Source organism: Hippopotamus amphibius, chromosome 7, assembly GCF_030028045.1.
Source record: "Hippopotamus amphibius kiboko isolate mHipAmp2 chromosome 7, mHipAmp2.hap2, whole genome shotgun sequence".
NCBI classification, from domain to species: Eukaryota; Metazoa; Chordata; class Mammalia; order Artiodactyla; family Hippopotamidae; genus Hippopotamus; species Hippopotamus amphibius.
This window is the reverse complement of record NC_080192.1, coordinates 88,846,447-88,870,400: the sequence shown is the minus strand read 5'-3', so window position 1 is coordinate 88,870,400 and position 23,954 is coordinate 88,846,447. Positions and strand designations below refer to the sequence as shown.

The window sequence follows — 23,954 nt, the reverse complement described above, 5'->3', positions numbered from 1 at the left end:
GAAAACTGGACAGCTACATATAAAAGAATGAGATTAGGACATCTTCTCACACCATATACAAAAATAAACTCAAAATGCTCCATTAATTATCTTCCATTGGATGCAAGAAAAGGGCTTGCAAATAGTATGTTAATACGCTTGTTAAGCAATATGATTTGTTAGGCCTGAGCCAAGGCCCAACATTTGTAATTTCGCCTCTTAACTGCTATAGGTGATTCTGATATACAGAAAGACTAAAGACTAATTCCTATAATACAATGGCAAACACTATGTGGAATAGGACAAATCCCAATTTCCCTAATTCTTACGTCAGCAATTCGCAAATTGGTGTTTTACAAAACATCAGTCTTGTGAATGCTCTTTGCAAAAAATTTTTTTAAATTTTAATAATAAAAAAAAACAACCCATGGTTTCCAGTGGTTAGGACTCTGTGCTTCCACTTCAGGGGGCACAGGTTTGATCCCTGGTCAAAGAGCTCATAAGGTCCCACATGCCATATGGATGTGGCCAAAAAAAAAAATCTATGGCCAAGTAAATTCACTGCTCTAAGAAGTCTTAATTAACTACCAAGCACTTCCCTAATTAATTATTGTCTTATTTATTTATTTATTACATTTTTAATCTAACAACTCACATACTTTTAGAAACAATGCCTAAGATGTTCTGTGATATTACTATTATCCTACTGGAAATGTACAGAACAGACATAAAATGCTCTCCATAAAGCATTTAAAGGCACTTTCAAAGGCAGAATCAACACTTGACTATAGTCAGTGGTAAGTTCTACTTCCCCAGGTAAAGTCCATCAAAGGTCCTCCCAGGATAACATCAAGTGGTGGTTATCACGGGGACCTTGACTTCTCCATATACAGCTCCAAGATATTTACTATTAACAGGAAAAATATTGCAAGTTGAAGTCTAGCAGATAACATTAATCAAAACATTCCTATGGGAAATTATTACATATGAAATATGTGTAACTTTTCTGAATTAACAAAAGGCTTCTAAATGTCTTAGACTGATCTGATGACAGTTTAGCTTGTTTTTTAGATACATAATATTAGAAATAATATTAGAAATATAGGGACTTCCCTGGTGGTCCAGTGGCTAAGAATCCACTTTCCAATGCAGGTGACGTGGGTTTGATCCCTGGTCAGGGAACTAAGATTCCATATGCCGTGGGGCAACTAAGCCTGCATGGCAACTATTGAGCCTGCACCCTCTGGAGCCCATGTGCCACAACTAGAGAGAAGACCGAGCAGCCCAACGAAAGATCCTGCGTGCCGCAACTAAAACCTGACTCAGCTAAATAAATAAATAAATAATGAAATGCCACAATAGGAGTATAAATACAACCTCTGCCTAAGGTCTCCCCCACTTCCATCCCCATTTCACTTTTGATTATGCATACATTTGAATCAGCCTTACTCTCTATTTGTTTTGGGAACAGTCTATTCATAACCTCAGAAGTTTCTTGAGGACAAGCATCAACTTTTACACTTTCTAGCATGCTTTTATGTGCCCAACAGGTCTTCAATGAATAACTTGTTGACAAACTGCCATTTCTAGAATGCTGTATTCTAAATCTCATTTTCTAGGAAGGGAAGTCCATGCCTTCAGGGGCCTGGATGTGGGCTGAGCACTCTTCACTAAGTATCAACAATTTTTCCCCACAGCCAGTGACAATATCACTCAGGAATCTGTTTATTTATTTATTTATTTATTTATTTATTATTTTTGGGGGGGTACACCAAGTTCAATCATCTGTTTTTATACACATATCCCCGTATTCCCTCCCTTCCTTGACTCCCCCCCCTTGAGTCCCCCCCCCGCCCCCCCCCCCCCGCCCCAGTCCTCTAAGGCGGAAGGAATCTGTTTTTGACAGGTTAAATTACTCGAGGGGAAAACAAAATCCTAATTCTATTCTTCAAAAATATTTTATATGTTCTTGTTTATTCTTTGAACATTTAATAACAACAGGTGGCTATACCATTCTCTTCACGAGCTGCAGGCTAGGTATAAAATCTCGCCATGGAGGATTATCCAAACTGGAAGAAATCCATACCATGGGTCTCAGCAAAAATCACCAAAAAGGACCACATGCTCATTTTATTCGATATGTCTTTAGAAAAAAGAATTGTATTCCACAGAAAAGTGGGGTAAAAAGGAGCTAGGTAGTCTAAATACATGTGTAATGAAGTAGAGAAAACTGTATTCACTGGAAGTCTTTTTAGGAAAGGTATCATCCAGGGTAGGACAAACTCCTTGAAAATTAATTTGGGTTAAAAAGTGAGTCCTTGAGGGGCCAGGGTAAGAGCAGAATTGCTTCATGGGAGAAAGGGAAAGGTTTCCCTGGTTAGTGGGAGCTGTAACAAAGTAAAGATGAAAAAAATGAGTGACATTACAGATAGTGAAAGGCCTCATACTGTGTAATGTGGACTCTGCCCTAAGACATTCAAATTTTGGTAAAACTACTAGGCCCATACAAAGCTTAGGAGCTTGTGGATATTTTTGGTGTGGAAATCATTGCCGAGGCAAGATTTGATGTTTAAGTTGCAAGAATGGAACAGAAGCAGATGATGAATTGGGAAAGTGTTTGAAGCAAGCTTACCCAGGACCTCTAAGGGAAAGAGAGGGTATCACAGCACAATCCAGTTACACAGAGGAAGCAAGTAACCTACCCAAATATCAGGGGAGAAAGATGAGAATAAAATAACAGCTCTTCTAAGTACTTCACTAACATTCTCTCTTAATCTTCACAACAATCCTGTTGAGACAGATGCTATTATTATCCCGGTTTTTCCTATGAATTCTCTGACATTCAGATATTTGTTAAAGCAAGGTGCAATCTAGTGAGTGGGCTTAAGGTTAGGTCTTCCTGTCCCAAAGCCCATGTTCTTAGCCACTACCCTACACTCTCACGCTTCCCCCTTTAGTTCTAGAATGGTCCTGATATAAAACTCTGATTTTTCTCAAATACTGCAAATGGAGTAGGGGAATCAGGCTGAAGAAAAATGCTACTCAACAAAGGGACTAGGTCTTTGGAAGGAAAATACAAATAAGGTCACAACACCTGCTAGTGTGTTAAATTAAAATAAATTGTTCCTTACCATAAACATACAAAGCTCCATGTAATGTGACGCTTGTTGGCACTTAGAGGATGAGAAATCATCCCCCAAATAGGTCTATCCTATCCGTTATGCACAATTCCAAAATCTAAAAAGCTCTAAAAACTAAAAATTTTCCATATGCTTCATGTCAAAACTCAGTTGACAGTAAAACTTGGCCTGAACTAATGTGAAGTTATATACAGCCTTAATTTATCTTACTTAGTGTGAACACTCTTGTTTTGCTCAGAAATAGTAATGTGTGTGACTAAGGGTTCTGCACCAGACCCCCTTGAGGCATTACATAACACCCAGAGAAAGGATCTCTCTAAAACCTGAAAAATTCTTTATTCCAAAACTTATCTAGCCAAAGATTTTGGACCCTCTATAGACCTGTATGCCAAAGTATTATAAAAACAATTTCCAAAAATTGAGTAAAATGGAGATACTCTATCTTTAGGATTTCACAGACTAGTAAATTTTCAGAAGTATTTTGAAGAAAACATAGATTACATTTTGTCTTAACTAAATAAGGGTGATAGAAAACAGCCTTATCAACATAATTTTATAAAAGGATATTTTAACATCCAAAAACACAGGAAGGTCTTAATTCAATGCAAAAAACAATTCTTTGTATTGAATAAATGCAATTTTATGAAAAACACTATGTGGTCCTAATTTTTTTAATTCATCACAGCTGGTGAAAATTCACCTAGGACCAGCACTGGTCTGCTCTGAGGCATATAGCCCAGCTGGCAAAATAAAATTACTTCAGGAAGCCGTTGAAAATGCAGCCCCCAGGCTCCGTCCTAACAGATCATGATTCAGAGGGTCTCAGGGTGGGGCCCCCAAATCTCCATTGTGCATTAGAAAGCTAGTGGGTTGTTTCCGATGTGCAGCAAGCTTCAGAACCACTGGTCTAGTCTGTAGGCTCTAGATCTTCCTTTCCTCCTCCTAATTCTCCCCTGTGGGGGTGGGAGCAAAACAGGAATGTTTCCAAGCTGGGAGTCAGCCCAACCCGCTTCTGTAATACCAGTTATTCCTCCAACAGTCAATGCTGAACCAGCTGGTCAACTTGAAAACTGAGGGTGTCAGCAGTGGAACAAAAATTAGGTAGCAGACAAGTGAGAAAAACTTGTTGAAGCAAAACTCCTTCACGAAAAGGTGTGGCTTCCAGAGCTAATGCCTAAGTTCAGCATGGGTATCTTTGTCTTTAGTTAAAATAATAACAATAATAATCATTCAAAAAATATGTGTGTGTATGTATGTGTATTTTATATATCTGTGTGTGTGTGTGTAAATGTGTGCATATATCTATCTATCCCTTCATCGCTGTCTCCTGTATCTAGCTTCTGTGCCAGGTCTACGATTTTGGGCTTCATTTTTCATCTTCAGAGGGGTTATAAGAATTACTAGTATTACCTCAAACAATGTAATGACAAATCACTAAAACAAAAAGAAGAAAATTCCTAGTGTGCTTGATGTTTTATGAAGCAGACAATATTCTCCAACATATAAGATAAAATAATTTCAGTGAGTTCTCTCTTTTTAAAAAATAGTTTCTCTTATTCTCTTAAATTACTATTTAAAAAATCTTAAGAATAAATATAGCTAATATCTTTAAAACACAAAAAAATTTCAATTTAATAGGCACTCAAACTTCTTTCCCCATTAAGAAAAAAGCAGGCCCTCCTAAAGCAAGGCTACATGTTAACTGGGAAAGACAAAAGGGACATATAAATAACCCCCATTCTCATGGGATTAATCACTTAATCCTACTTGACCAGAATCCCTTAGTCTCTAAGCCTTGCAAATGAAATGAACTTTCTCACTTAATATTTGGCTAGGACGTCCAATCATGAAACAAGGATTGTGTCATGTTCCTGTATACTGCTCATTACCTGAACTCAAACACTATGCTAATAAGCAGCAGCAGAGATGAATCTTTCATGATCTGCCCCATAACCTGTGCACTTCTTATACTCCCAGACCAAATTTAGCTTTCTTCTAGAACCAGATTTCTAGAATTTACAGTTAGTATACAGCAACAATTCTCAGAATTTAGTCCCTGGCCCAGCAGCATCAGTATCACATGGGAATTTGTTAGAAATGCAAATTATCAGGCCCCAGCCCAGACCTATGGAATCAGAAATTCTGGGTGGGGCCCAGCAACGTGATTCTGAAGCACCACTGATCTACTGCAAGTAGAAAAACGTGTTTCCTTCCATAGGTCCAAAGCCAGGGGTACTGTATAGTCTATCTTGATATGAAATAAAGACATCCAATGAAAAGACATACTCTCCTCACAACTCCCACCCTCAATCCAATGTGTTTTATTTTAAATGACTTAGATAACAAAATAAGCTACAATCAGAGATTTAGTCTGAAATAGATACTTAACAGGCATCAGTTTCCATCCAGCCTGATTTCATGCAATACCATTTACATCCTCTTACGCCTAAACTTCTAAAAAAGGATCTTCATAATATGCACCTCATACACTTCAGCGATTCTATAATAAAACATCAACTAGGTGTGAAGATATCAAACTTACTAAAGAAGAAAAGTGGAATTATATGTCACATATTAGAACTGCATTCAACAGGGGTTAAAAGTTTAGGATTTTTTTTACCTTTATACTTCCCAAGTTAATAGAATTAAACCAGAATACTCCATTCTTCAAAATCTTCTAGGTAGGTAGATTTTTTTTTTTTTGAGATCAAGCCATTTTATTGAGGGGCTTCGGGGGAGGGTCGCAAGGCTGGGAGGACAATGAGATCCAACGTCCTTCTCCTGGCCGGGACCTCTCCGGCTTCGCAGTTGCTGAAAGGCTAGGTAGATTTTTACTGCATTACTTCTTACTTTCCGTGGGGATAAAGCAGAGCCCTGGTAGGCACGTTTAGTACATGTGCAATACTTTAGAATTAAGACGGTTACATCTGGTAAACCCTTAGATGGTGAGTGTAACCTCAGCACTAGCCTAGGTAGCAAAAAGACACTGAGAACACCACTATCAAACAAAAATAAGCTCTCATTAGACAATTACATTCTGTTCGGCTCCTATTTACACTGAACTCACTATGTTAAAACTTCATTTCCCCTGATTTTTTTTTTATTTTAATTTTTTTTATTTTTTGGCTGCATTAGATCTTCGTTGCTGGGTGCAGGCTTTTTCTAGTTGTGGCAAGAGGGGGCTGCTCTTTGCTTCGGTGCACAGCCTTCTCATTGTGGTGGCTTCTCTTGTTGCGGACCAGGGGCTCTAGGCGTACAGGCTTCAGTAGTTGTGGCACAAGGGCTCAGTAGTTGTGGCACACGAGCTTAGTTGCTCCACGGTATGTGGGATCTTCCTGCACTAGGGATCAAACCCGTGTCCACTGCATTGGCAGGTGGGTTCCCCAACATGCCACCAGGGAAGTCCGACTTCCCCTGATTTTAATGCGTTTTATTTTATGTATTTATTTTTGGCTGTGCCATGCAGCTTGCAGGATATCTTAGTTCCCCTGCCACGGATAGAACCTGTTCCCCCAGCAGTGGAAGCACGGAGTCCTAACCAGTGGACTGCCAGTGAATTTCCTTATTCCATTTTAAAAGGTGGGCAAGGGCTTCCCAGGTGGTGCAGTGGTTAAGAATCCACCTGCCAATGCAGAGGACACAGGTTCGATCCCTAGTCCAGGAATATCCCACATGCCTTGGAGCAACTAAGCCTGCAAGCCACAACTACTGAGCCCACACACTGCAAGCCTGCGCGCCTAGAGCCTGTGCTCCGCAACAAGAGAAGCCGCCGCAAAGAGAAGCTCATACACGGCAACGAAGAGTAGCCCCTGCTCTCAGCAACTAGAGAAAGCCCATGCGCAGCAACAAAGACCCAAGGTGGCCAATAAAAATAAATTAACTAATTTTTAAAAAAAGATGGGCAAGACCAGTCTATAGTCCACAAAGTATCTACTTTCAAAAAGCAGGTAATCCCCATGAAAGTGTTTCTGAACACAAACAAATGAAGAGAACCTTCTGATGATTGGTATACATGTAGCTCGACACATTACACAGAACAAAAATAACACAAAAGAAAATCACAGACCAATTTCCATGTTACAAACATATAATTTCAAATAAAATAGGATCAAATAAAATCAAGCAATTTATTTAAAAATAAAGCAAAACAAAAACGTTCTGATCAAATAGGGTTCAGCCCAGAAATGCAAGGATGGTCTAAAATTAAGAAATATGAAGGTGTATTTTACCTTATTAACAGGCAAAGGAAAACAAGCTACATGAGCATCTCAATAGTTGTAAGAAATATATATAATTCTATTTTTTAAAAGTTTATATGCATAAAAAAGGTCCCCAAAGCAAAAAATACAATGTTCTGGTTGGCAAAATTAAAGATATTTTTCTTTATATTTTGATTTCCGAATTATTATAAAAAAGTGTGGTTTCTTTTATAATCAAGGAGAAATGCTATCTTCATTCATATATATTTAAATCTTTTCTTTTTCTTATTTTTTCCCATGAATGTATGTCACATATAAATTAGAGGGCTTGAATTTCCTGCCTCTTGAGGTAGATCAGATCATTTTGGGGATGTGCACTAGACAAAACTGCCCTACTGCCACTTTTTTTAAAAAGGTCCTCCTATAGCAACACAGAAAAAATACAAATAGGTAAGTTTAGAAATATTAAAACTGTAAATACAATTAAAAATAATATGTATGAATATCAAAAATACTACAAGTGAATATGAAAAAGAAAGCAGCTATTGAAGCAATGGGTACTGCCATATGGCAGTTTCAAATCGTTTCATTGTTCTCAAGATATTTTTTAAATATACAAAACTGAGTAAAAGAAGAAAGTAAGGCTGCCAACTCCTTCCTGGGGCCTCTCTTTCAATCTTTTCTACTGTTGCTTTGTATTCACCTGATACCAAAGAGATGGGCAGCACCTCAGATCCCTTTTTCTTTTCTCTCTTTTTTTTAAGTTTTATTGAGATACAGTTAACATACAATAAACTGCATGTATTTAGAGTGTACAATTTGGTACTTTTTTTCTTATTAGTAATTGTATATATGGCAATCCCAATCTCCCAATTCATTCCCCCCCCAACCCTCCCCGCTTTCCCCACTTGGTGTCCATATGTTTGTTCTCTACACCTGTGTCTCTATTTCTGCCTTGCAAACTGGTTGATTTGTACCATTTTTCTATATTCCACATATATGTGTTAATATACGATATTTGTTTTTTTCTTTCTGACTCACTTCACTCTGTATGAGTCTCTAGGTTCTTTTCTCTTTCTCTTAACTCCATTTCATTCATTCATTCACTCATTTTTTTGAAAAGGTAATACAAAAACATGATTCAAAGGGTTTTTTAAATATATAAATATATATAAAGGCATATGGCAAAATCTCATTCCCACCCTTGTTTCTTTCACTGGTTTCTTATATATCATTTCAGGATTTCTTTTGCTTATAACAATGTATATTCTTAGTCTACTGTTCTTTCTCTCTTCCTCATTCTTTTTACAACTATACAATATTTCATTATTTGGATGTATCAAGGTTTATTTAACCAGCTCCTGTTGACACATCCTTTTCATGCTATTACAAACAAGGTCAAGCATAACTGTGTGCATACATCAAGTTCATTTCTGAACGTGCCTTTTAGGAAGCTTCTGAAGTGGTGCAGGACATTAGATTACCACAAGGTCATATGTTCACCAGCCTGAGAAGTCAGCTCCTTTTCTTATTATAGCTCTCATTATATACAGCAATATGTAGCAAAAGACTTAACAATTCCTTGAACCAAGCAAATGCACTCTTAGGGAACTTAAAAAAATAAAGTGACTAAACAAAACACCCAAGATAAACCCATTTCTATTAAACATTGCATACACACACATCTATCAAATATATCCATCAAAATGTTAACCACTGTCTCATTATGGTAGATCTATGAAGTGCTCTGTAGCTTTCCCCCCTTTTGCCTATCAATGCTTTCTAATTTTACAATGATAAATATATACTATTTCTATGATATAAAATTTAAAACTAAAAATAAAATATTAATGAAAATTAAGCTGGATACATTCCTTCAGTCTGTCTTTTATTTGTATAGTGTTTCAGAGTTCATAAAGTATATTTACATGCATCATTAAATTCTTATACTAACCATACATATTTTCATTTTGTCAAAATGGGAAAGGAAGAAAAATGTAAAAGGAGGCCACAGATGGTTAGGCAGTTGTGCTCAAGGTCATTCAAATAGAAAGTTGGCAGAGACAAATCTCAAACATAGATCTTCTGAACTTCAAATTTAGTGCACTATCAAAAACATGATCATTGCTTCCTTAATTGTAATAATACCTTAGGAGTTAATCACATAATCAGAATTTGACAGATGAATTAAAATTATACAGCAATGTCATTAATTAATGGTCATATAATCATATCTTACTGAAAAGAGAACAGTGGCATACAACCCCCCAAATTCCAGAGTCAGAAGAGGGTGTGGATTTTCAGTATCCTCTTAAATAAAATACCCAACCGGTAAAATGTGTCTAATATGGCCTAAAATGAATGCATAATAAAAGCAGCATTCTCTCAAAGTGGAAGAGTACCACATCCAAGATTACCTCTGCCTTTGCCACACCACTGACTCCTGCTCTAGTTCTGCAACCCCCCAGGGTGTCTCTGATCACCTTACAGAATTTCAAAATATGAATAAGCCATACTTTTCAAGGAGGGGGGTTGTGATCATATAACAATTTTTTTTTAAAGTTTGGGACTTATTGACCAAGATGATAATATTTTGGCTAGAATGTATTCTGTCTCTCCAAATGTCTCTCCTTCTTTTCTATAAGATTATAGAATTATACATTATTTTACAATGGACATGGAGACTACCGATAAATCTTGGTTTGGTAAAAATTGTATTTTAATTTATCATTCCTCAAACTATGTCTCATAATTCTGTTTCAAAAGATGTTTAGGTATGCTGTGGGGTTGGGGGAAGAAGCCATGGTTAAATACAATGTAGCCCTTTTGAAGAGCTATGATTCACAAAGGACATTAATATAATAAAGCCCCTAGAGATGTTCTGCATTTCAGAAACCTTTGTTTAACCCAGTTTATTTTGACACAAAATTCTACTATGGTATAACTATTCACATCTGATGCTCAGAGAAACTGCTTGAATAAATGTAACTATTAACTGAACGCCCAAAACAGAAATGGCAAAAATGGACAATTTGTTAAAATCTTTCCTACCTCAAATTATCTTCATAAAGTCCCTATTTTCAGTCTAGTGCACTCCTACCTCTTCACCTACTAAGGGCCAGCTCAAATACCACCTCCTTTGGGACTTCCCTAGCGGTGTAGTGGTTAAGACTTTGCCTTCCAATGCAGGGGGTGTGGGTTTGATCCCTGGTCGGGGAGCTAAGATCCAACATGCCTCATAACCAAAAAACCAAAACATAAAACAAAAGCAATATTATAACAAATTCAATAAAGACTTTAAAAAAAAATACCACTTCATTTGAGAAAACTTCCCCCAGTGTTCCACATTATGAAATACTTCTTTCTCCTGGTTTAGATGGCATTTTATTCATATCTCTATTACCTCACTTACATAATAAATCAGTTCATCCATCTGTCTCCTTGCTAGCTTGTGAGCCTCTTGAGAATAAGTTTGATTACATTTTCAGCACCTTGAACAGTGCAGGACACATATGCGCTTCATGATGAAGCAAATAATTTCACTACAGTATAACAGTTCCCAAAAGTCAATACTTGTATTTCTAAACTGTTACTGATACTCTGCCAACAATTTGAGAATATTACACTTTCCCCCTAAAATTTGCATCCGTTACCGAGCAGCTGTGGTCATAATTTGGTTGTGACAGGACGTCTGGCCAAGCCCACTGATAGTTTTTTCTTGAGGTAAAATTTGTTTGCTTTTGTTTGTTGTTTTAATCTACTAGGAGTGTACAGTCAATTTCATTATCTTTTTATATCTTGGTGCTTTTGCACCTGCTATTCCCTACTTGGATTGCTGCCTCAAGGTTTTGTTCACCTAGAAAACATTTCTACTCAAGAAACAGCTTAAACAATACTTTCTCTGGGAAGCTTTCCTATCCTTCCATTCTTTCAGGAAGAACTAGGGAATTCCTCAAGTCAGACATTTGTGCATTTATTACCATGTATCAGGCACTGAACTAAGTGCCAAAGATAGAGGATGGAGATATTAACCCTCCCTCATGGAGCACAGTCTAGTAAGGAAGACTAGAACAAATAACCACAGCCATGTGAACAAATAACCACATTATAATAATGTTAAATGCAAGACCAAAAGGAAGATCTAAGCAATATTTGACATGTGTCAATTACTTTGTTAGGTTCTTTATTAAACACTGTCTATGATCATGTTAGATAGGTATCTGAACTGGACAGAAGTCCACGAAACTCTAAGAACCACTCTATATTCAGTTGCTTTCTGAAGAAACTGTCTCCAAGGGATTCTTTTTGTATATGCTACAATCTGTGTTACAGATAATACATGGAACTAATCCTACTTCTTTGGCCACAAATTCCTGAACCAGACTCAGAGCTCTAACTAAGGACAATCTACAGGTTGAACTTGAGGGAGATCACCTAGGACATAGTTTAGTTCAAGATTCTGCTCAATAGGGGTCCTCCATTTTAGAAGGTGACAAACCAATCCAATCAGATACTCTCTCTTAGGAAACACAAATGCTGGGTAAACAAAGTAAAAGAAGGTAGGTCTCCAGAGCTTAAATCCTATCCTAAACACTGCTAAGTTATTGTTCGATAAGGTTGTGAAAGCACTAGGGCCAAGCGACAATATGGTGGCTGATATCCCATTCTAGTTTACATTAAACCTTCATCATCAAAAGAAATATGTGTGTGTCTCTTCCTTGCAACCCACAAGGGCCTAGCACATCAATTTCCTGAAATTAGGAAACAGGCTTTAAAAGTTCAACAGCTTCACCAAAGTCACTCAGTTGGTAGGTGGCAAAGGCAGAAATTAAAGACCAGATCGGTCTGATTCTCCCAGAATATCCAGCAAGGTACATGGGCAATTGGCCTCAAAATCAACTAACAACAAGTAGAGAGGCTCAAAAGGAAAAGTTTATGCACAGAGTAAAACAGAAATGTTCTGGAAATCAGTATGCTAGGGATGTGAAGTGGGAGGGGCCACACAGGGTTTCGCCTTTGTCAAGTTAATTTCTAATTCCAAACTAGAACTCTTTCCTGAGCTCCAGACTGTTAGCTGTCTGTCTTTCTTACTCAAATTTAACATCTATAAGGGCAGCAGCCTTTTCTTAAAAAATATTTATTTGGCTGCTTAGGGTCTTAGTTGTGGCACACGGGATCTTTGCTGCCAGTGTGGGATCTTTGTTGAGGCATGCAAAATCTTTAGTTGTAGCAACGTGGGATCTTTAGTTGCAGCATGCGGGATCTTTAGTTGCAGCATACAAACTCTTAGTTGTGGCATGTGAAATCTAGTTCCCTGACCAGGGATCAAACCTGGGCCCCTGCACTGGGAGTGTGGAATCTTAGCCACTGGGTCACCAGGGAAGTTCCAGGCAGCACTTTCATCTAGTTTGTTCACCACAGTCTAAAACAGAGCCTGGCTAAAAGTAAGTGCTTAATAAATATTTGTTGAATAAATAAATAAATTAAATAAATAAATAAATAAATAAGAGAATGAATTCTCAAAGAAGCTAAAGGCACATTCTACAGTGGACTGAAAGGAAGGTTACCATTAAATAGATTCCAGGGCTCATTTACAAGTACAATTAATACTCATTATTTGTGGATCCTGTATTTGTGAATTTGCCTACTTGCTAAAATTTATTTATAACCCCCCAAATCAATAGTGATGGTGCTTCCGTTAGTCACTCATGGACACACACAGAGTGGCAAAAATTGTGAGTCACTCCTGAGCATGTTCCCAGCTATGGTTGAACTAGGCAGTGCTTTTTAGTTTCAGCTTTCATGGGGATGACTAAGGACACAGACAGGAGGGGGCAGTGCAGTGTAGTGCAGGAAGCTCTGGCTCATAGGCCAGTGGGACAGGGTTTGAATCCTAATTCTGGCATCTGTTAGGGGTTGGCCTCAGGCAAGTCACTTAACACTCCTGTACCTCATTTTCTCTTTTGTAAAATAAAGACATAGAATCTACCATGATGAACTAACTGTATTTAGGATTTAAGATTAAAATCCATGTGAGAAATATACGTATTTTCCCTAGAAGCAATAGTTCAGTATTTACTAATTTAGTGTTCTGTGTGATTTTATAGATTTATAATCACCATGAATAATGAGATCAGCTTTAATTATTTATAACAAGATAACAAAAAAAATACAGAAAATAATTATTTGGATGGAGGGTAGGCAGGGGGAGGCTTCAAGAATATTTTGAAATAGGATCTCACCAGGCACATAAGGTGTGGAAAAGGCTTTCAAGAAGAAAGGACAGTACCTACAGAGAAAGGCCCAGGTATGTGAAATAAACAGGTAGTTTGGGAAACAGCACTTTAGAAAGTCTAGAGCAGTAGGAGATAAGGCGAGAACACAGGGCCACCGTGCTTCTCTGTGCCTTGTATACACCCTATGCTGCAGAACCCCTCCCTCTACATTTAATTCTTGGTTTACAGGTCTCTCTTCCATTAAACTATGAGCCCCTTAAAGGCAAGGACTCTAGAAGAAATCATAGCTATAGTGCTCTAAATTTACAAACGAGTAATTATTAAGCACAAACACACCTGAAAAGATTGTACAAAAAGAACTTTGGTTTTCAACTGCAGCCTTATACCAGCTCACAATAGCAACCAACTCATAGGCTTGTAATTTGTCTAGGACTTTTAGTTGATGACTACTAATAATTCTGTCAATTTTGTTGTTGTTTTTCTAGACACCTGGGCATTTTTTAGAACAGTTTCAAGATCTTCCTCTTTTCAGTGTGATTTTCTGCATTAACAGGGCTCAAACATACGGTCCTTTAGAGAATGCTGCCTCTTCAGAGTAAAGACTCCTTTTAATTCACTCTATTAGACTTATTTCTCTATATACAAGATACAATCTTACCATAGTAAAATACAAGGAGGCATATGATATACATGTCATAAATAGGATAAGGAAAACCAAGAATTTTTCACAAAAGCTTGCAAAATTCTGCCCAAAACACAGCGGACATGATGTTAAACTCACTGCTTACGTTTCCCCAATAAGAACTAGGAAAAAACAACTGCAATTTATGTAAAGTCATGAAACTAAGCACAGTTAATCTACAAGGCTTTGTACACGTGTGTTTTCTTTTTCCCTCCCTTCCCCCATGCACACAGGGTAAAGGACCCATCAGGTTTATGCCAATCCTTCAATTTCCTTCATCCCCTCAAACAAAATCTTCACTGTCCAACATCTAAACTAATATTTTCAATACTCTAAAGTCTCAAAACTGAGTATAAGTTACTTTTCCACCATAAAACTCTTGGCATATTTTATTTAGGCACAACATAATGTGTATTTTTATCTAGAAACATATGGTTAGAACCAACACTATTGAAACCCAAACTGATATACTATGAAGGTGAATACAAATTCTCTGTGGAAGCGGAATAGAGAATGCTGTTTTTAAATAGATTCAATGCTATATTATCCATAGGCTGGGTGTGATCAAATCACATCCTGCCATACAGCTAAAGCATGTCCTATATTTTATGACAAAGTACGGCGGTCAAGCGCTTATTTACACTGCAAACTCTCGCATACCGCGGTTAAGCTGTTTAAAGCATAATCCAATTCAATCTACTTAAAAAATAATAATAAAATTTAAACTTTCTTGCTGCCAGTAAACACTTCTCACTTACATTTTCAAAAATTATCACCAAAACAACTATAATGGGACAGATTCTCGAAAGGGTATACTGATCAAATGCCATTTTCAGGAAGGAAAGAATGGGTTACCATTAATAAAACCGATTAAAGTCCCCAACCTCGAAAAGCTCCCTGTACAATGTATTCTGCCTCTCTTGCGTTCACCTTCCAGCTGCCTGGAAGGGGCAAGTGGAAAATGTTAGTTTCCATGAGAGATGTGGATGAAATAGGGGGTGGGAGGGAGTAAAGGGCTCACTCGCTGAAGGGAAGGAAGAAGAGAAGTGGCCAAGGTCCCTAACTCAAATTAGGTATCAAGAATGAAGGCTGAGTAAGGCGGGTAGCGGAGGGAGTTTAAATAAAGCAAATAATGCAGGGGGACCCGCGAATGGGGGAGGGGCGAAAATGCGCAACTGCTCCCCCTTCCCATCTCCGGGAGAAGAACGGCAGGAGGCAGCACTGGTCAATTTGCCCAGCAGTGTTGCACCGGGCAGTAAAGGGACTCGCAAGCCAGAGACTTCAGTCCGAGTATTAGAAGCGGGCGGGGGAGCGGCCAGGGAAGTTGGGGTCGAAGAAAGAATAGCGCGCCGGTGCTGGGAGAAAGGGACGAAAGACCGTCCAGCGCCCCCGAGGGGCAGGGGCTAACCCCGGCGGACGCCCCTTCTCGCCGAGGGCCACGACGTGGGACCCGCTGGCTTACCCTCCTCGTACGAGCCCGGGGAGGCGCGCGCCGCCCCTCGCAGCCCCGACGGCAGAGGAAAGGGAGGCGCAGGGCGCCCCCAGAGCCTGGAGAACGGCGCTTCCCGCGGGTCCCCTCCCCGACAGGCCGGGCGCCCGAGCCCACCTGGGCTGACCAGAAGCCCCTCCTCCAGACTGTACTCTGCTACTCCTCCGAGAACTTCAGCCGTCGCCGCAAAGGTCGCCGTCTCCAGAACAGCCTCGGCCTCTAGAACCAAAGCGTGAGCCACAGCACGGGAGGACCGCCCCTACCACTCGCCAGGTTAGCTCTTACAGCACACTTGGTCCTCACCCCGCCCCCGAACCCAAGCCATTGGCTGCTGGGCACCGCCCCATTCGTCTATTGGGCCAAAGAGGATGCCGCTCAGTCACCCAGACGGGCACGTGTGCTGCTTATTGGTCTAAATGGCAGCAGTTCCCGCCCACTCCTTCAGAATTTCCAGCTTCTGATTGGTATTAATGTCTGTCTTTTCGCTCCCGTCGTTCTTTCTCTCGGGGTGGAGCGCCTCCTGGCGAGAGACACCAGCTCTGATTGGCTGATAGGACGCTACGCTATGCAATGGGCCAAGGATCCGTCCGGCCCCCACGTGGGGGAGGAGCCCAAGGCGCAGCACCTCTGGGTTTGTTTACACAGACTCTTGCTCGGGTTTCCTTCCATTGGCTGAGCCAGTAGCCGCTCCCACCGGGTTGCGCCACTCAATCTAGCATGGAGGGGCGTGGAGGCGGGCCTCAGTGGGATTTCCCAAACTGTCAATTACCAAGGGAGGTGCTTTGAGCAAGGCGGGTTGGGACCTGATGCGGTACTCCGTTGAGGAAATTTGGGAAGTTGGGCTCCTTGGAGGGGCTGGAGGGAAGCAGAGGGGCTCTTCCACATTTCTAGAGACAAATATAGCTCCCTGAATGTTAAAAAATAAATAAAACCTTATTATCCTCTTGGATTTACGGTGGCCAATCTTTGCTTACTAAGGACTTTGAATTTTATCCTTCAGGAAGTGGGGATTTCTTTGCAGAAGTCTTTATATATCTTTGTGTCTCCGCACCTTTCATGTTAACTGTATATATAACACAAAGTAGAGGCTTAGTAAGTGATTGCAAAATGAGTGGATACATGATAAAAATGACAAGAACAGCTAAGTAAACTCATTAAATAATATAGTAAATAAATATATGTACTATGTTAAATATAATTAAGTAAATACATAAATAACTAAATAAATTCATTCATTTAACAAATATTATTGAGCATATTTTACGATGCTCCAGGCTCTGATCTAAACTCTGGGTATATGATATGAACAAGACAATGAAGATGCACTCAGTGTGCTTATTCTCTAGCTGAGGAAACTAACAATAAATAACTAACCAATAAATAATAAAATTTCCCAGTCAGAATGGCCATCATCGAAAAGTCTACAAACAATAAATGCTGGAGAGGGTGTGGAGAAAAGGGAGCCCTTCTACACTGTTGGTGTAAATTGATACAGACACTATGGAGAACAGTGTGGAAGTTCCTTAAAAAATTAAAAATAGAGCCACCATAGGAACGAGCAATCCCACTTCTGGGCATATACCTGGAGAAAACCATACTTCTAAAAGATACATGCACTCCAGTGTTCACTGCAGTCAAAACATGGAAGCAACCTTAATGTCCATTGACAGATGAATGGGTAAAGAAGGTGTGGTACATATATACAATGGACTATTACTCAGCTATACAAAAGAGTGAAATAATGCCATTTGCAGCAATATGGATGGACTTAGAGACTTTCATACTGATTGAAATAAGTCAGACAGAGAAAGACAAATATCGTATGATATCACTTGTATGTGGAACCTAAAAAACGGATACAAATGAACTTATTTACAAAACAGAAACAGACTCACAGACTAAGAAAACAAACTTATGGTTACCAAAAGGGAAAGATGGGGTGGGGGTAAATTAGGAGTCTGGGATTAACATGTACACACTACTATATATAAAATGGATAATCAACAAGGACCTATAATACAGGGAATTCTACTCAATATTCTGTAATAACCTAAATGGGAAAATAATTTGAAAAAGAAGAGATATATGTATATGTATAACTGAACCACCTTGCTGTACATCTGAAACTAACACAACATTGTAAATCAATTATACTCCAATATAAAATAAAAATTAAAAAAATGAAATGTCATGCTTTGACTAAGTGCTACAAAGAAAAATAAAGCAGGGTTAAGAAATGGTTAAGGGAATGGCTGTTTTAGGTTTAATAGTCTAAGAGCTGTTTGAGGAAGATGCATTGAACAGAGACATGAATAATATGAAGAGTGGAAAAGGAGTACCATTCCCAGGGCCATTATGCTGCACAACTCTAAAATCACTAGTCATATTGCTTCATTAACTTCCAACTTGGGTTATTAGGTAAATATCCTTTTAGGATTGTCTACTCTGGCTTTAAACTTTATTTGATTAAATAAATAGATCTTACAAGAAACACATTTCTTTTAGAAAAAAAAAAATCTATCTCCAAGATGACTGCCCCATACCCTCCACTGCTTATTTTCCTAAGGTGGCTTCAGGTGTATGGTGAGAGAGGGACTTACATGATCCACAGCTTTGAAAAACAGAGTCTTCAGGTCACTATGGTATCCTTGCACAATCAGAAATACTCTTTAAGGATGAAGATTTATTGCCAGGATAGCAATGAGATGTAGGAGAGGAGTTTGTGGGCTCTTGCTGTTTCCCTCCCTACTACTGACACTGTTTCTTATAACTTTGTGACTGGATATCACCAATGATAAACTGAAAGCCTTAAAAGCAGACAGAGGAAAAAGGTATATCACATGGCAGATGTGGGGAGGGGAGACAAGGACTACATCAGACTTCTTGTCAGAAACTATGGAAGCCAAAAGACAATGAAGGGGAAGGTAGCCTTGTGGATCTTTGGTCATAGTGTGCAGAGTAGATTGGAGTCCAAAGGGGCAGAAAGAAGACCATAACCAATTATGTAGTTATAGGGGATGGTGTCAGCTGGAGAGAGGGAGACAAGAGGAGTCCACTAACCCTTCCCCACATCCCACTGCCATCCTAGTGATAAATCTTCATTCTTTAAGGGTATTTCTTTTATTTTTACTGTGGCAAAATACACATAACAAATTTTTACTATTTTAACCATTTTAAGTATACAGTTCAGTGGCATTAAGTGTATTCACATTGTTGCGCAATCATCACCACTAACCATCTGGAGAAGTCCAGAATGATTTTATCATCCCAAACTGAAATTCTGTACTTATTAACCAATAACTTCCCATCCCCCCTTCCCTCATTTCCTGGAAATCACCATTCTCTTTTCTGCTCTATGAATTTGACTACTATAGATACTTCACATAAGTGGAATCGTACAATATTTGCTCTTTTGTGTCTGGCTTATTTCAGTAGGCGTAATGTCTTCAAGGTTCACCCATGTTATATAGCATTATAGCATGCCTCAGAATTTCATTTGTTTTAAGAACTAAATAGTATTTGATTGTGTGTGTGTGTGTGTGTGTGTATGCAACCTTTTGTTTATCCATTCATCTGCCAATAGAATTTGAGTATTGTGAGTAATGCTACTATGGTTGTATAAATATCTGTTCAATTTCTTTCATTCTTTCAGTTCTTTTGGGTATATACTCAGATGCAGAATTGTTGGATCATATGATAATTCTATGTTAAATTTTTGGAGGAACTGCTGTTTTCCACAGAGACTGTACCATTTTACATTCCTACTAGCCATGCATAAGGGCTCCAATTTCTCCACATCCTTGCCAATAGTTTCTATTTTCCACTTTTTTTTTTTTTAAATAGCTATCTAATGAATGTGAAGTGGTATCTCACTGTGGTTTTGGCTTGCATTGTCCCAATTATTAGTGATGTTGAGCGTCTTTTCATGTGCTTTTTTGGACATCTGTATATCTTCTTTGGAGAAATATGTATACAAATTCTTTGTACCTTTTAAAATCAGGTTGCTCTTTTTTGTTGTTGTTGTTTACTTTTGAATTTTATGAGTTCTGTATGTATATGGACAGTAATCCCTTATCAGATATATGATTTGCAAATATTTTCTTCCATTCTGTGGGTTGCCTTTTCTCTGTTGATAATGTTCTTTTAATGCTTGAAGAGTGTTTCTGGAAGGTATAGTGTAGGCTATTATGCAGACAACTAGTTTTTTTTTTTTCCTGAAGGAGCTAAGCATTTCTTGTAGGCTCTGTTTAAATTACTTCATCAGACAAATTACTTTATTACTTAAATTACTTTAAACCAGAGTGGATATCATTTTTTTTCTCTCCCTTCACATCCCAGAGAGATTCTTGGGAGAAAACTAGATCAGCTAGAGTACTAAAGAAAAGAAATCACTGTGCACACCATCTGGGTCTTGGACCAGCTGCAGCCACCCAAGAGGCCATCTTGGATACCTTCTGGGGCCCCAGGAAGAAACTGTCAAGAATAGGTAGCTTAGCACTGGGCTCAAGGGGAGGGGCTCTTTGCCTCTCCTCTCAAGATAGTTGTACTATCCATTCATGCTAGAAACAGGAGGACTTCTACACTAATCCTGGGGAATTTCCTCTGCAACACTTCCTGTCAGGGCTCATCCTCCCATCATTCACTCATCCATGGCCTAACCAGCCTAGGTACCCAGGCTTATACTCCCCTAGGCAAATGACCTTTCTTTGGGGACACTGACTAGCCCAGGATAAAAGGCGTACAGATAGTGGCATTTGGATATCCTGAAGAAATGTCTGGGCCCTACTTTATTTTGCATGGAGAGACCAACTAGTTGACAAACCCCATTATGCTCAATTATCTTTATAGCATCTTATTCTTTAGTATTAGGTCAATGATTATCAGAGAGTCAAGGAAAGCCTCTAACTTAAAAGTCAACAATCAAAATAAATATACAGAAAAAATTAAGCTCAGTGGAAATAGAGACTATACAAGAAGCTGAAGAAAATGAAAAAAACACACAAATGAACAAACAAAAAAACCCTGTAATTAATATCCTTCAAGGATAAGACCAATTGTATCATTAATTGAGAACAAAATGCTGCTTTTAAAAAAGAAACATTCAAGGCTTCCCTGGTGGCAAAGTGGTTAAGAATCCTCCTGCCAATGCAGGGGACACAGTTTCAATCCCTGGTCTGGGACAATCCCATATGCCACAGAGCAACTGAGCCCATGTGCCACAACTCTGAAGCTGGCGCGCCTAGAGCCCATGGTCTGCAACAAGAGAAGCCATCGCAATGAGCCCACACACCGAAACAAAGAGTAGCCCCCATTTCCCACAACCAAAGAAAGCCCATGCGCAGCAATGAAGGCCCAATGCAGCCAATAAATACAATAAATAAATGAATTAATTAAAAAAAAAAGACTGCTGGAGCCACGGCCATCATTAAAAAAGAAAAGAAAAGAAAGATTCAGAGACTAAGGAAGACTTCTTGGAAATTAAAAATAAAAACCTCTTTAAAATTTAGTGTTTTATTTTGCTCTCACATGTAACAGGATTGTAAGTAAGAAACTCAGTGCTTCCACATTCTAGGCAGCAGGTAGGAGCAAAAAGTGAAGTGTTCAAGGAAATGTTTTACTCACTATGTCCCTTTTCACCCCACTGCCCAGAACCTAGGTGGATATACCTAGCTGCAACAAGGCTGGGAAATAAGTCTGGATCACCAAGTTAAAAACCAGGGATTATGCTCTTAATTAAAAACAGGAGAATGAATAAAAGGCCACAGAAGAGCTAGAAGACAAAGTTGAGGAAATATCCCATAAAGCAAAATAAAAAGAAAATTGGGTAGAAAATAGGGCACAAAATGTGAGAGATATTCTAGGAGTAAAGAGTAGAGAGAAGGATATAAATTAAATGATACCAGAAAATGCCTCATAACTGAAGTAAGCTGAGTCCCTTAATTGAAAGAACTCAACAAGTGCCCAAAACTTTGATTAAAAAATGTTCACACCGCTAGATAGCTTCCTCCACAAGAGGGCAGACAGCAGTATCAAGCAGTATCAGCAGTATTTCGTCTTGTGGAACTGAAAACCACAGTCACAGAAAGATAGAGAAAATGAAAAAGCAGAGGACTTTGTACCAGATGAAGGGACAGAATAAAACGCCAGAAAAACAACTAAATGAAGAGGAGATAGGCACCCTTACAGAAAAAGAATTCAGAATAATGATGGTGAAGATGATCCAGGACTTTGAAAAAAGACTGGTTGCAAAGATCGAAAAGTTTACCAAAGACCTAGAAGAGTTAAAGAGCAAACAAACAGAGATATGCAACACAATAACTGAAAGGAAAAATACACTAGAAGGAACCAATAGCAGATTAACTGAGGCAGAAGTGTGAATAAGTGACCTGGAAGACAGGATGGTGAAAATCACTGATGCGGAAAAGAATAAGGAAAAAAGAATGAAAAGAACTGAAGACAGCCTAAGAGACCTCTGGGACAATGTTAAATGCACCAACATTTGCAATATAGGAGTCCCAGAAGGAGAAGAGAGAGAGAAAGGACCTGAGAAGATACTGGAAGAGATTCTAGTTGAAAACTTCCCTAACATGGGAAAGAAAATAGCTACGCAAGTCCAGGAAGCACAGAGAGTCCCAGGCAGGATAAACCCAAGGAGAAACACACGAAGACATATAGTAGTCAAACTGACAAAAATTAAAGACAGGGAAAAGTTATTAAAAGCAACAAGGGAAAAATGACAAATAACATACAAGGGAACTCCCATAAGGGTAACAGCTTATTTCTCAGCAGAAACTCTGCAAGCCAGAAGGGAGTGGCATAATATATTTCAAGTGATGACAGGGAAGAACCTACAACCAAGAATACTCTACCCAGCAAGGATCTCATTCAGATTCGATGGAGAAATCAAAAGCTTTACAGACAAGCAACAGCTAAGAGAATTCAGCACCACCAAACCAGCCCTACAACAAATGCTAAAGGAACTTCTCTAAGTGGGAAACATAAGAGAAGAAAAGGACCTACAGAAACAAAAACAAAACAATTAAGAAAATGGTAATAGGAACATCTCGATAATTACCTTGAATGTAAATGGACTAAATGAACCAACCAAAAGACAGAAACTGGCTGAATGGATACAGAAACAAGACCCATATATATGCTGTCTGCAAGAGACCCACTTCAGACCTAGGGAGACATGAAGATGGAAAGTGAGGAGATGGAAAAAGATATTCCATGCACATGAAAATCAAAAGAAAGCTGGAGTAGCAATAGTCATTATCAGATAAAATAGACTTTAAAATAAAAAATGTTACAAGAGACAAGAAAGGACATTATATAAAGAAAGGAATCCATTCAAGAAGAGGAGATAACAATTATAAATATATATGCACCCAATATACGAGCACCTCAATACATAAGGCAAATGCTAACAACTATGAAAGAGGAAATGCAAGGCAGAAATAGAGACACAGATGTAGAAAACAAACATGGACACCAAGTGGGGATAGTGGGGAGGGTTGGGGGGGGGATGAATTGGGAGATTGGGATACCAAATTGTACACTCTAAATATATGCTGTTTATTGTCTGTTAACTGTATCTCAATAAAAGTTCCTAAAAAAAATGTTCACACCAGTAATAATTAATTTTTGTTGAATTTTTTACTACATGTATTAGTTTTTTATTTTATTTTTAAACTTTTACTCAATTTTTTAATTTTAATTTTATTATTTAATTTTTACTACATGTAATACACTTTACATGCATTAACCCATTTAATTTCTAAAACAACAGTATGAGTACTGCAATTATCCCCATTTTACAAACAGATAAACTGAGGCAGAAAAAGATTATGTCATTCTTCCAAGATCATTCAGCTAGTAAATGGTGAAACTGTACTGTGGTCTCCTTGCAAATGAGGAGTGGATTCGGATGTCAACACTGATGATATCACACACATACCAAGAAGGCATGAAGGGATTTATTATGCACCTAATGAATGTCTTCCATGCCTCCTGCTCCCAAGCAGTTCAGAATGTGTCTTAGGAGAGGCACGAGGGATGTCTAGCCTTGGCTTTAACTGCAGTTAGCAAGTAGGGCTGTGGTGAGACTTTTCATGCACAGATTGGGGCTTGCATGGTTTGAACTTCCCAAAAGGAGGGATGGGGCTTATTGTCTTGCCTACACGTGGAGCAAGAGGAGAAGAGGGAGGGGTGGGGTTTGAAAGCTGTCGG

General features: G+C 38.7%; 1 protein-coding gene across 4 annotated transcripts in view; it reads right to left on the bottom strand.

Annotated features, from left to right (window-relative positions):
* The window catches only part of PAIP2B (poly(A) binding protein interacting protein 2B), a 37,334-nt gene extending 21,334 nt beyond the window's left edge, over positions 1-16,000 (bottom strand). For 3 of the 4 annotated variants that reach the window (XR_009054581.1, XM_057740714.1, XM_057740712.1), the window contains exon 1: positions 15,843-16,000. The gene's annotated coding sequence lies outside the window, so the exon portion shown is untranslated. Of the gene's footprint in view, positions 1-15,698; positions 15,811-15,842 lie in introns of those variants that run through there. The other variant, XM_057740713.1, reaches the window with a different exon arrangement.
* Positions 16,001-23,954: the final 7,954 nt, after the last annotated feature.